Genomic DNA, 14,736 nt, shown 5'->3' with positions numbered 1-14,736 from the left:
ATAATCTTGTGTATCGACACTGTGAGCAGCTATGGGTCAATTTGGAAGATTTCCAGGATAACAAGTCCCTAATCATTGCGATCATTTATAGACACCTCAGATTTAGCGTGGATGATGTCAGCGAATTCACAGAAGAAATGAATCGAGCCTTGTGTAAAATCAGCGAAAAGTCGAACGATTGTTTCATTATTGGAGATCTTAATGTTAACCTCAAAGCAAAAAATAGCTCGACTGTGAACCGATATATCAATATGTTGCGATGCTGTAACTTCGTACCATTAATTTCCCAACCGTCTAGGTATTCGGACAGTTCTATTACTCTTCTTGACCATATTTACACGAATTTATCCACCCGGGAAATTCAATCATGTGTGTGTTCATATGTAATGTCTGACCACTTGCCTGTTTTTGCGATAGTTGATTTGAAAACTAGCAAATGTAAACCCTTGCATTATTATAAACGTGACCTCGATGGTATTGATCCTTCCCGTTTAGCAACCGAATCTCGTTATGTGTTCTCTAGATTATTTGACAAACCCTTAACCTTGAGTAATTTTGAAGTATACTTCGATGCTTTCAAGAATGCCATTGACGAGTTATTGAACAGTCATGCCCCTCCGATCACAGTCAGCAGGCGCGACCGTAAACTACTCCGCAAACCTTGGATATCGAAAGGTATTCTGGTCTCAATCAGACGGCGTAACAGAATGCATTATCCTCTCTTTGTTAAGGGCAATGCTGAGCAGAGAAAATTTTATAAAACTTACTCGAATAACGAGTTAACTCGTATCAAAAGAAAGGCTAAGGAAAACTATTTCTTGAAAGCTTTCGTAGAGAATAGAAACAATCCGAAAAAGAGGTGGAAAATGATCAACAGTATCATTCATAGGGATTCTAAAATCTCGAGTAAGCCATTGAGTATCACTGATTCGACTGGCGAGATGATGATTACCCCGGGTGAGATTGCTGAATCGTTTAACGACTATTTTTGCACGTTAGGTCCATCGCTAGCGCGCGAATTGCCATCGCCGACTGAGCGCCAGTCATTTGCCTCGACTTCCTAGAAATCTATTTATGTGAGATCCACATCGGAAAGTGAAATTGTACAGACTATAGTTGGCCTTCGTAGCAATAAGGCTAACGGTGTAGACGGCATCCCTGCCGCTTTTCTGAAATTAATTTGTCCGTACGTCTCTCCGCTAGTTTGCAAGATATTCAACTTCTGTACAAATAATGGAATCTTTCCGAATCCCCTAAAAATAGCTAGAGTAGTCCGAATCGTCAAGCAAGGAGATGTCACCAACAGAAGTAACTACAGCCCAATTTCTATACTACCAACCATGGTTAAAGTGTTCGAAAAGCTAGTCCATATGAGATTGATGGATTTCCTTGATAAAGAAGAAATTCCGTCGAAACGTCAATTTGGTTTTCGGGAAGGATTCAATACCTCCCAGGCAATTCTCGATGTGACGGAGAAATACTATAAGGTAATTGAGCGAAACAAAGTGGCATGTAGTATATTCCTCGATCTCAAGAAAGCGTTTGATACCGTTGATCATGACATCCTTCTTGCCACGTTATCGGCCTGCGGTATCAGGGGTGTTGCCAATGACCCTTTCAGATCTTACTCGAGCAATAGATCTCAATGTGTCGATATCAGTGGCATCAACTCGTCGCCTGGCGCCATACGATGCTGTGTCCCTCAAGGGTCTGTTCTTGGTCCAACATTGTTCCTGATATATATCAACGACCTAGCTAAATCCACATCGCTTGAAACCACCCTATTTGCTGATGACACGCACCTCTGCGCCTCATCAGATGACGTTGAAGAGCTCAATGCGAAGCTTAATAGGGAAATGACTTTGGTATCAAAGTGGATGATGTGTAATAAATTGACGGTGAATGCTGCCAAAACTCAGATTATATTCATTAGTAACACCATAAGTACTAGAGAATATCGCACTGTTAGTGTAATGGTAAATGATAAGACGATAAACCCTTCTAGGTTTGCAAAATATCTTGGCATATTCATTGATGGCGATCTATCCTGGAAGGACCATACCCAGAAACTAGCGGTTAAACTCTCCCGTGGTGTTGGCATCTTACGGCGCCTTAGACATCTAGTTACGAAGACGGTGCTCCGAGAAGTGTATTTTGCAATGGTTCACAGTCACTTGTAATATGGAACTTTGAGTTGGGGCTTCTGCAACAAAACTACTTTGCATCCAATACAGGTGATACAAAACAACGCCATTCGTGCCCTTACGGGGTCATTTCGATGTAATCTTGGGAAGTCATATCGGGAGTGGAGAATATTGAGAGTAGAAGAAATTAAATATCTGGAAGTAGCTAAATTCATGTATCGATTTCACAATAAACAGCTTGCCTTTAGTTTGGAGGATCAATTACAACTATCAACAACCACCCATAGTCACAATACCAGATTTTCAGCCGCACCAAATTACCGCCACAATTTCGCAAGGAAGGAATTCTGCAAACGATCTCTTTTGACAGCCGGTCCCAACATCTGGAATAGCATTCCCATTACTATTCGTGAACGAAGCTTCAACGGTTTAAAAAAATCACTGATAGACTATCTGCTGGACCCATCTAATCAACCTATTGGTCTGTGATTGATGCACTGTTGTTGTTGCTGTTCGAGCATGGCTTTCTTATCTGTATGTTGTTCGTTTATGCCGATCTCTTTCATTTTTGTGTTTTTGAAATTTATCATTGCGTCCGTCTGCCTCGTGAGATATAATTTCCACATTTCAAAATATATGAATCAAACTGTTTCTGTGCCGGGCGTAATTTTTTAAATAATGAGTTATAGACGTCATGCGAGAGGATGCATCATGACATCGTAAAACTGTCGGGTTATAATATTGCAGCTAGCGGACCTTTGACGTGCCACAATTTGATGTAGAATATAAAATCTACTGAAGATTGATCGGATATCAGAGCATCTGAGCAGTGAAGCCTAATCCTGGTTTTCATATAATCGTGATAAGTAGGGCGATTTTCTTTTGACCTAAAAAACGGAAGATTTTGACCTAAAAAATCAGTCTGTCCTTACGAAGTATTTTGGCCTGAAAACACTTTTTTGGCTTGAAAACTGACAAATAGTTACATGAAAAAAACTAGTATTTCTACGAAATCTGGCCCTATGAAGAATTCCAGTAGTTACATCACGAATTATGGTAGAAATAATTAAAATTTATTGTAGTACAACGAAAGATACTTTACTACATTCTCGGGTAGAAAGTCTCTGTCCTTACGAAGTAGCTTGCCAAGAACGGAGAAAGAACGTTCAACAGCAGCAGTTGTTGCCTTTTAGGCTGGCAACACTGAAGTTGTGCATACACTGCTGGTGACACACCGTGTTGCTTCATTTTGAAAATGATATCTACATCACAATTTTTCATCATGTGCTTCTTGATATAAGAACCATGCAATGCCCAAGCAGTCTTGCTTCAGTTAGGATATTGAGGCACATTGACCAAACACCACGTCAGCCTATTTGTTTCATTTGAATGTTTATGATTGACAAGGAGCAGACAATGATCGGTCTACAGCGGTAGGCCTATAAAGTAGGCTACAAGCTGTGAAATGTTAAATAATAAGTTCACCGACAGTGCAAAATCTACGATACAAACGAATTGCAGGTTGCAAAAAAGTTTCAACTTTTTAAACAAGTTTGACATTTTTTGACCTAACGCCACAATTTTGACCTAATTTTGACTTTTTTTGACATGTCAAAAAAAAAATCGCCCTAGTGATAAGTATAGGCTATTGTTACTGTCATTGCCAAAGTCAAATCAAATCAGCGTTAGACTTTGCCTTAGATTATTATTGGAGCATATCAACAAGAACTTGAATATATTCATTATTGAGCCATAGTAATAGCATTGATTATTAACCTTTTAAGCCAAGGGTCGGCAACCTACGGCCCGCGGGCCGGATCCGGCCCGCCAAGCGAAATCGTCCGGCCCGCGACGAAATAATTAGTTACCATAAGAATACGGCCCGCCGTTTCGTAATGAGTTCCAATCTGCAGTGCAGCACTGCTTCGAAAAATGTCAAAATTTATAATGTTTTCTTCCACTTGCGGATGATGATTCCGGAACATGTAATTCACGCACCTACGGGGCTCGTTCACTTTCGGACCAAACTCAGTACAGCTTTACGGAGAAAAAGGGTTTTTGGTCCGAAAGTGAACGAGCCCCGTACTGGTCCGCGTTCGTCATATTCCGATTTTAAAATCAGGCTGCTGCGTGAGTCGCAGAATACCACTTTTTAAATGTTAATCACCTTAATGGCTCTCAGAGAAACGCAGAGATACCTCAAATGTTACTGGCGGTACTGAACTTGAATATTGCTCTCAGAACCACATTCACCACAGCAGAATCCATCACCTCAAAGATCCCCCGTGTGCCCCCATCAAAGAGTTAACGGCACAATAACAAGCACAAAGAGTAGGCCTATTTATGCAATCCTAAAATATTAAATAAAATACCGCTAATTGTCTGTGTTTTGTAGATTTGATTTTCTCTTGTCACTTTGTTATGACTACCGGAGTACCGGTACAGCTGTTAGCGATCCTTTTTATTATTGAATTGTTACGTCATATTTTGCCAATTTGGTTTTCGTATGTCCATATTTCAGTAAGCTCTTCTTGCGTCGCTAACTCCTGACAAGGCGCACACGAAAAGCCTTTGAGTCCATATGTTCCACTGTATTGAATGCAGACCCAAAAGCAATAGTAAAGATAGGACTACCCCAATAAGCATTGCTTTGTCACGTATATTTCAAACACAAGAACAACGAAACATAGAGCACTTCAACTACAAGACGCTGTTCGGCATTCCAAGCAATATGCGTTCTTCTGAAGCTTTCTGTGTCTTGGGCAAACCCGTCGGTTGCAAGTGTCACTGGCAAAACGGCTACATGCTTTGTTACGTCGAGATGCTTGCACGAGTGTATGAACTGAGAAATGAAATAGCAACTTTCCTTGAAAATACAAACATCGCCGACTCATAATCTTGTCATCGAAAATGGGTATCTAATCTTGCTTTCGTAGAATATTTAACGTCACATCTAAACAAATTGAATTTGCAACTCCAGGGGGAAACAACTAAATAACCTCACTTTCCTATACTGGAGGAGAGTAAACCTAGTACCAGCACTATATATTTGTAACTGTGATATACCAAATATAATTAATGAATTTCCATCCGCTTTTCCGACATTCGTTCTGTACAAAATAAATTCTGACTACCCAGTACTCCGGTTAATGTGGGCGCCAATACCATTGCCAGAAAATTTCAAATTGGCCCATTTGAAATGCCATGCAGTTGAATTGAATGACAAATTTCATACAAAGAGCATATCGCTGATTGACTTTGACAAAGAGTAAGTTCTTGAAATGGGTCTTCATCCCAGCTTGACCAACAATGCAAAAGAAATAGCATCGACTTTTGGTAGCACGTGCGCATGTCAACAATAGTTTTCAACAATGAAATTCACGAAGAGCAAGCTAAGATCACGTATCCCAACGCACATTCAGAATATGGCCTGATTCTAGCTTCATCTGACTTGTTACCAGAAGTTGAAAACCTTTCACAAAGCAAGCTGCGCCCTGTGTCACATTTATCCTGCGTTTTTGAAGTGTACGGTAAATACATGTGTTTTGCTCTTTTTGTGATTTGTATGATTGAGATTGCAGCATTGTAGGGTAATATACCGACGTGAACGGTAAATATGGTATTAGGAAAAATTCCGGTCCGGCCCGCCAACATGTTGTGCACCTGAAATTTGGCCCGCGACTAGCAAAAGGTTGCCGACCCCTGTTTTAAGCGATCATACCCATTGTGCTTCAGATGAGATTTCACGTAGCCCCTGTCCCTTTTCAACACAATTTCTGGTGGTACTTAATACCTATATTAGAATCAGAAAGCACATTCGCCTAAAATCGCGGGTGAGCGTAAAGGCTAATTTCCAATTGTACAAATTGGCCAAGAACATATTCCACAGCATAGAGGCCTAATTCCACAATGCATCTCGTACACCCTGAAGTGGTGCTCCGTACCCCGATGGGGTCTACGGACCCTGGTTTAGAACCCCTGGAAGAGAAATGTCCAATCGGCGAAGAATTCCTTGGTCTTACAGCTGTAGAGCGTACTACTGTCTCACTTGCCAGTGATAATAACATCAACTGGTCATGTGTTATCATCATGAAGTAGAAATGTGACGTAATAGATGATCTTCTACCTGCATCGTAGCTTTTCAAAGTCCATGTTTTGATATTGAAGTTTGTTGAGATTTCAGTGATTTTTATAGTAGTTTTAGGGTGAACTATAAGTTCTTATATGTAAAAAGGTTATATGGCACTTGAATATATTGGTGGATACTGGAAATTCCAAAATGCCGCCGCGGGCCGCACAAAATGCTTTCGCGGGCCGCATGTAGCCAACACCCCAATCGCACGAATATGAGTGGCTCACAGTTGAAACGCAAAAATATTAACCAAAGATGTTATAATGAAGTGGAAATTGTAATGTATCAAAAAGGTTCACAGTGCAGAACCTACCAATGTTCGTTTGTAAACGTGAACCTCTAAATTTCTGAGGATCACACACAAAACGCAAACGTAAACCCTACGCTCACATCATCCCTAGTAAAAATCTTTAGTAATATCTGCACGAGGACATCAGTTTGATTGGAAAGCGGCATTTCCTTGTCAATAGTCATGGTCAAAAAAGTTTGGTTGTAAATGTATGTAGACGTAGCAGACCAAGCAGTTTCGTGGCCATCTTTCTGAGGATAGCAAACCTGTATTTATTCAGTGAAGCATAGACACACATTACATAATAACAACATGCATTCACTAATTTGACGTAAGCAAGTAGTGGGCATTAATGCAGAGTCTGCCCGCTGGTCACATTATCATGTAACAACTGAAATTGTCTGTGGGTCACTCAAAATTCCGTCGCGTGGCGCGCGTTCGTTAATTGACGCTGAATTAGTATTTTTCAAATAAGAGCTGATGTCTACGTCATCCTAGTATTTGAAGGAGCTATACTTCTAGATATATCTTTTACCATTGATTTGCGTTGGATATATTGATTAGCATACTCGTTGCATACTCATATATCATGCAAGAAAAAGTCTATGTCGTTCTCATCGAATATGTTATTAAAATTGCTATTCTTTCCAGCATGCGTTACCATGCGTCCTTTTTTAGGAGTTGTCCTCCTTTCGACGTTTTGAAAATGTCTTCCGAGGACGCCTAAATGTCCTCATTTTTGGCAATTCGTCGTGAAAGTGTCCTCCTCTCCCGATTCCAAAATGAGGTAACTATAATACTGTCTAATAGTAGTTTAAGAGGGCTTCAAATTGCGAATCGCATAGGGTATGAATTTGATAAATTTTGAATACCTCTCGCTATTGTTCCCTTACAAAAGCAATCATTCATTCATTAGAGCAACTCACTTGATTACCATTCTTGAAACACCTTGCAATGATGTCCAAAAGCTCATCGTCGATATTACAGCCGTACAAATCCAAAGAATCAAGTATTTGATTACTTGTTGCAAGCGATCCAACGATATGAGCTTCATCGCGGCTTAATGAGATTTGAGATGCATCGAGCACGGAGAGATTTTTCATAATATTGTTGTCGCCTGATTCATAGATTGCTGTATATAGTTCCATGCGAACGTGCTTGTCCTCATTCTCCTGGAGTTGCGAACGAAGCGATCGAGCAAGAATTTGTTGTTTCTGTGTTTGATCCGAGACTGTTAAGTAGGGTTGCAGTTGAAAACCAATTTAAGACAAACATGTTTAAAACAAGCCCCTTTCTTTTTTGTTATTATTGTTTAGCCATGATGTCACGAATATTTAGTTGTTACGTCACAATCGATTGACATTGACAATTGAAAATATAGGGTAAATATGGCTCCTTCGACGAAGGGGCTTCCAACCACTGTCATAAACAGATCAAAATTATCTTTTAACCATGACTACATCGTTATGCAGCATTTTTACTGCCGGCGGTCATCATCATCAGAATACCCATTCCGGACCAATGATCCGTGCTGGAACTGTTGAAACGACGACGATTTCAAGGGTTCCAGCCCCGCCACAAGGTATATGTCGACTATTTTGGGTGCAAATCGTCCGTAGGCTCATACTACATGTTTTTTCAGACGTATTTACATAATTATGACATAATTAGACAACATTTGAAAAAAAATTCTAATAGAAGGCATTTGCTTAAAACACTGTTTAAAACATGTTTTAAACAAAGTGTTATAAAACATCGTTTGTTTTAAATGCAATCCTGCTGTCAAGCAATACACACTATCGATGTATTCGTAACACCGGTCAGTACATATTTACATACACTGTAAAAAATAAAAACCTCGATTTACCGCGAAATGTTTGGAAGCACGGTAGCCAGACATTTCGTGGTAATCTAAAATTACCGTTAGTCAATGTAAATTTAACTTACACTCGTCCGGTAAGCTCACTTTACACGCCAGACTGTAATGTTACATTCACCTTCGGTATATCTAATATACATGTTCTCCTGTACATTTGCGATCGAGACTGTCATTTTACCGCCTACCTACCTACATGCTGTCCCTGTAAATCAGGATTACATACCAGCTTGTAAATTCACGTACATCCATACCTATCGCAAAGCAATGCAAAAATATCGCAACATTTTCTTCGCATCCCCAAAACGACATTGGAACAAACTGTATATTCATTCATGATATCACGATGAAGTGGTTGTCGATGGAAAAATATTGATGCTGGAGGTCTAATTCTTCTTTAGGAGACATGCAGTAACACGAGTGGTCTCAAGAAAACGTGAATCAATTCCACCACCGGCCAAACTTCCAATTGTTTCTTTTTCTCGTTCTCATTCCTTCTGTGTAACTAGCATCTTGCAGTTCCACTAAAAAGAATTCATGCGTAAGTCGCTATATAAAGCAAAGTTCCTAACCTGGACATGACATTATAAAGACTAAGACAAATAGGCTAACAAAAATATAACATGTTTTGAAGTACCGGTACTGGCACATTGTGTGATGACGGCTCCGCCTTTTACATGACAAAGCAGAGATTCATGACTTACTTTATCTCTGTATTGAAGCAAAGGGTTCCTAATTTAAGGTGGCATGTGTGGCTAACAAATCCAGCAGTGGATGAGAACATCTCTATGCTACGGCCCGAAAATGACATTTCCAAGCCAACAGTTTCAACTCCTCCGCGGCGGAGTATGTGGTCACTATATAAGTCGACAAATATCCCAAAATAGTACAGAGAATGCGGCGAATGAAAGATATCAATCATGAAATCTAAGTCATCAAGGGCTGGTGTGCAGAGTCAGATATTCACGGTAAAAAATACTATATGTAGTACTGTATTACCTTTTAAGATGCGTATTCCATTCAGCATTCCTAGGAATCTTCAACGATCGTGTCCACTTTCTTCAAGCACAACAAGCTTCGCTCCACCCTTTGCTCAAATCTCACTAATGGCCACTGGCCAGAGCCAGACAACAGTCGAACGATTTCGAAATAAATGGTATTCATCCGCTGACACATGACACCAATAATATTTACTGGCCACGTTATAATGTTTGATCTGGGTCGTTTTTTCCATACAGAAACATTTATCATTGCATATAGTCCCTTTTTTCATCTAATTTCGTATAAATTGATATTTATTCCATGTGTTGTTCACTACTTACTGTACTTACTTAACCAGACGCTGCTTGTGATGTCACAGTTGTGCGTTGGTTGTTTACTACGAATCTCAGAAAAAGCAGTCACCTAATGTAACCTATTACAGGTCGCCTTGTCCGCCATTAACAAATGGTCAGCTGAGCATGAGCATGCGGTGTTGATATTTCTAGTTTCCCCGAGCAATATTATACATCCTGAACGAATTTTCTAACTTATCAGTCTTATCCGTGACGAATGTAATATAATATGGCTACGGTGTACCACATTAGCTACGATCGTCAGTTATTTCTTGTACCCTACTAAGCTTAAATTGAAACTAGGGCCAGCAATTTCGGTATGACAGACCCCAGTCTCGCAAACGAGGCTCAATCAGGTCAAATCACCTCTAGAATGATATATCAGTAACATTCAGTCCTATGTATACATTGGCTGCAGCGATTTTGAAGCTAATCAATTTTGCCAATAGCTCGGTAAACTGCAGTAACGAGTAACTGTCAGTAATTTTGCGAAGAAATTCTGGTAACTTACTTTACAGCTATATTAAGGTAATATTACATATCAAAATGTAAAATTACAAGCTACGCACAGTAATTGGCTGCGACCGGTAATTCGTGGCAAAATTTACAGAGATTTCCCAGTAAATCTACCAGATTTTTTACAGTGTACATACAAAGTAAGACTGGTTTTTGGGGGTTCTGAAGGCCACTTATTCTGAATATGACCTTAGTTTTGCAAATTGGCTATGGTTTTGGGATATAATCCATGGAGGCTATTTTACCTAAAATCTCATATTTTCACTGTATTGAATAAATAAAAAAAACGGCTCCGCCGTATTATAAAGTTCAGAAATTCAATCTAGCACACCTGTAATTTTTAAACACTGAACACTATTTTAAATCCAAATACACCAACTTTCACGGTTCTACTGTAAATAAATAAACTCCAGTCATATATATATATATATATACATTAATACTCAAATAACGTTGCATTACTTCAGTCAGATTTATGTCAACCATCTATTGTAAATTCAAAATAACCAATTGGAATATAATATTTTAATTTATCTTGAAACGATTTTGTTTCTTTGACGATGTTCGCTTGTAAGCAATAGTCTGCCATAATATGCTCCCCTCATCTGCCCTGATATCTTTCTCTTGTTGTTTTGATGTATTGGTGGAGCCTTCCCCTTTTCTCTTGACTCTAATCACCAAGATAATCAGGAAATATATCAAGATGACTAAACAGAAAGTGAACTTTCTTGCTCTCGTTTCTCCAGGTTTTACTTAGACAGATACCAATTTTCGGACCCACTGTTTGTAGTTGGTTACTTTGTGATCTTCCGGAAAGTTTTATTTACTACATCATAGAACAGAGACTGGCAATACCTCCATAAGCCCGTGAAATGGCAATATTTTCCGCAATAAACATTTGATCTTCTGTAAACGCCAGGACATTGCAGAGTAGTAGGCCTATCCCATTGATTTATAACTAGGGCTGGGCACAATGATTCGAGTACTCGAATCTGAATCGAGTATTAATTTTAATGATTCGAGTCGAGTAGTAAAATACGATTTTTTCGAGTACTGAAATTATACTCTCCTCGCTACTGAAAGCTAATTTATCAACGAGAATTATTGTTTCGATGCTAATTTTCACTGTTGAAGCCTTGGATCCTTGATTGGCCGTATCGTAGCATATGCAACATATAGTTCAAGGCTACGAACGTTATTAGAAATAACGCATTTGCGAAGTCATGATCATCGCACAACATTGTCACCAAGTGCAATGAAATCAGCATGGTCGAAAAAATACCAAAGTGTCTTTAATGTGATGGATAACATGAATTATAGTCTTTGTGGTCGAATAAAAGGTACATATTTGAAATTCGACATATTACATTATGTTGTGACGTCATAATGGGTGATACTCGATTACTGGACTCGACTCGAAGCATTTCACGTGATTCAGAATCGAATCACTCAGGTACTCGATTTTGCCTAGCCCTATTTATAACCAGTGATTTATACCCATAATATGCACAGTATAACAGTGTAGTAATATCAGTTCAATTGGCTTTGTTGCTCATCAAAATGTATTATTGACCCACAGGTTTGGGACAACGGAGCTAGGAAGAATGTTAACGCTGGAGATATGCAAAGTTTTATCATTGTAATACAGAATTTCGTGGAGCGTTAGTAACGTAGGCTGATCACGTTTGCTCACGATTTTTGAATTTTGCGGTAATATTGCACATTGCACAATGCACAGTCTTCAATGACGTTTTGTAATCGCATATTGCCGCTTCTCAGATATTGTGACTAAAATGTGGATTCCGCAATGCGACTGTTGTTTCGAGTTACAGCCCCGTACATCGGGCCGTAAAAGGAAATGAAGATGCTACAAAGGTATTGAAGTGAAGCCGCAGTCTTCGTGCATGACCTACGATTAACCGCTTGCGGACTCGAGGACCATAAAGTTCAAACATTTAATGACGATTTGAAGTAGGAAGTACCAAACAACAGATACAGGAGATACGTATTGGTGATACCAACCATACACCGAGACGTCAATACAAAAAAAAAACATCACGAAGGAATGAATCTATATTCTATTACGATTATGAATGGAGCATTGCACATTGAATGGGCATCTTCGCCGAATGCGTTTTTCTGCGACGCTGTTATGCAGCCACTGTGAAACAGAAGAAGGGATCAGCTATGTGATCACCCGACACAACATTCACACCCAAACAGCTGAAAACAGAACCTAACTCAGAAATATATCGGGGTCATAAATCCTATGTCTGTATTTACAGTCGTATACATGCATAATTTGGATTGAAATGTTGTACTAGATTTATAGCGCGGTATAAGTCTGAGGTAGGTTCTGCTTTCGTATATCCGGAACATTACACGGGTGTAAATACACACTCTTTTCGTTAAGAGGGCAAAACAGCAACTCCAATTACATTATACAAAGAAAGAATGTCCATTTACCTGGGTAAGTAATTGATCGACACCAATAATTTACATCTAGCCTATTCGATTTTGTAGTTGCATCAAGACGCCGCGTATATTATTTATAACCATTAGAATTGTGAATTTCTGGAAAGACTTTTATCAAATTAATCAAATGGCTCGATGGATAATAGTGGCGCGATACTTGACAGATAGCGTCGTGGTGCGTTCTACAGCTCCAACGCCAATGGGACGGGAGTTCGAGTGCGATCAAGGTTCACTCTAGTTCTAGAGTCTAGACTTCCAACCCTACCTTTCCAGGTTTATCTATACTCCTTGTCGTCATGTGATTCGCGTAAGCTGTGTCTACAACAAATGTTGTTTGTGCTGTGACTTGATGGATCACGAATCATAATAACTAACCTTGGCCTGGCATAAAAGAAGAAACATAGTAATCGAAGACCATGGATTCCAAAACAAAAGCAACAACTAGAAGTCGCCATGGTCCGTTCCTAACCATAGGATCGTAATGACTAAGGTTATGACTGCGCGTGACTGGAGTCACTTTCCTGAATGTGGACAATTATAGGCTACTTTACGAGACTTGAGCCACTTTTCATGTACTTGACTTGTACCCGCGTCATTGGACATGACCTAACCAAGTCAATGACTCACTCCCATACAGGTGTCTCATATTTTCTCTCATCCTTCCTCACCGTAATTCAGCAGCGCGATCTTGCCTAAATTAGTGGGTGCCAATTGTAGTTTCCGGCTAATAAACGCACAGCAGGACTGTCTAAGCACAAGTTCGTCCACTCACAGCCAATGTGCAGTTAGCAATTACGAGGCAATGTTATCCACAATGTCGCCGTATAACCGACGTAATGTGGTTTCATTCAGTCAAATTACCAAGTTAATATGACTATACAGAGTGGGTTCATGCCTGAAAATTGATACACCCAAGCTGTGGTGTAGGAGCATATGCTGCCGGCCCATGGCTTTCGTTGAAAATGCCGCCCCCAAATTTTGAGATAGTCTCAAACTTTTCAATTATATTTACTGGAAATGTTGTTGTGTTGACTAAAAAAAGGCCATCACCTCGTATTTTGGCTGCCCCCTAGCAGCCTGCCGCGGATAAGCGCCAAAGAGCTGCTCCGCCACTGCACTCAAGTGGTTTCACAAACGAATTTGTGTGGACTGCATGACTTTACAGCCCGTTGTCCCTTGTCAGTATTTCGAAATCTGCATCATGTCGATATTCATTTTGATGGCTTATGAACTGTCGACATAAATCATGGACCAGTTCCGTTCGGGGCTCTTTTAGATGAGGAAGTAGATGACCTCCCAACAACTATTTGGGAGTAATCGAACCGACTTCAGTGGGGCTCGAACCTGCAAAGCATTGACGATGCAGCTGTTTACATTCAAATATATAATCAATAAGGGTTAATAGTATAATCCCTGACCTTTGTAGATATCATTTCGTGGTTTCGAGAAGACGACACCTGCCACGAATCGCCGCACGACGGACCAACGTTCTTCATGAAGATGTTTTTCATCGTGGCGACGGAATTCGTTGATCTCCATTTCGGTTATGAAGATCGCTGTCAGATATTCTTGAATGCTTTGATGGCAAAAGAAGAATGTGAAATCTCCCCGCATCAAATGTCGGCTTAGCAGATTTTTCCCTGGAACTTTCGTCATTAAATCTTGGACTTCACCTGCGGACAATCCAAAAAGTTCCAGGTCTGTCTCTTTAAACACGACCTTCCCATCTTCCATTCCATGAAATGCCAATGCCTTCAGTTTGTTTAATATCGACAAAATTTGTTTCCGATTTCGAATGTTTTCGACGCTTTGCAGAGCTGAAATTATCCGGTTGTATAGTTCTGTCACCGTTGTCGGGGGTGGCTTACTTGGATCCCTCCCCATCACAACTGCTGTTAGAATCAGGAAAATTGGTACAGTCACCAAATTGAGCAATCTTGGGGACATCGTTTCAATTTTCTCCCAGAGGT

General features: G+C 39.9%; 1 long non-coding RNA gene across 1 annotated transcript; it reads right to left on the bottom strand.

The window, feature by feature from the left end:
* Positions 1-8,727: 8,727 nt before the first annotated feature.
* Positions 8,728-9,895, bottom strand: LOC145447989 (uncharacterized). The gene is made up of 2 exons (XR_013917768.1): positions 9,441-9,895; positions 8,728-8,965 (listed from the first exon to the last, which is right to left on the bottom strand). It is a non-coding gene; the product is annotated as an uncharacterized LOC145447989 (long non-coding RNA).
* Positions 9,896-14,736: the final 4,841 nt, after the last annotated feature.

Source organism: Botryllus schlosseri, chromosome 10 (assembly GCF_051294905.1).
Source record: "Botryllus schlosseri isolate E-star chromosome 10, Bs_hap1, whole genome shotgun sequence".
Lineage (NCBI taxonomy): Eukaryota > Metazoa > Chordata > Ascidiacea > Stolidobranchia > Styelidae > Botryllus > Botryllus schlosseri.
This window is presented reverse-complemented; position numbering and strand designations above follow the sequence as displayed.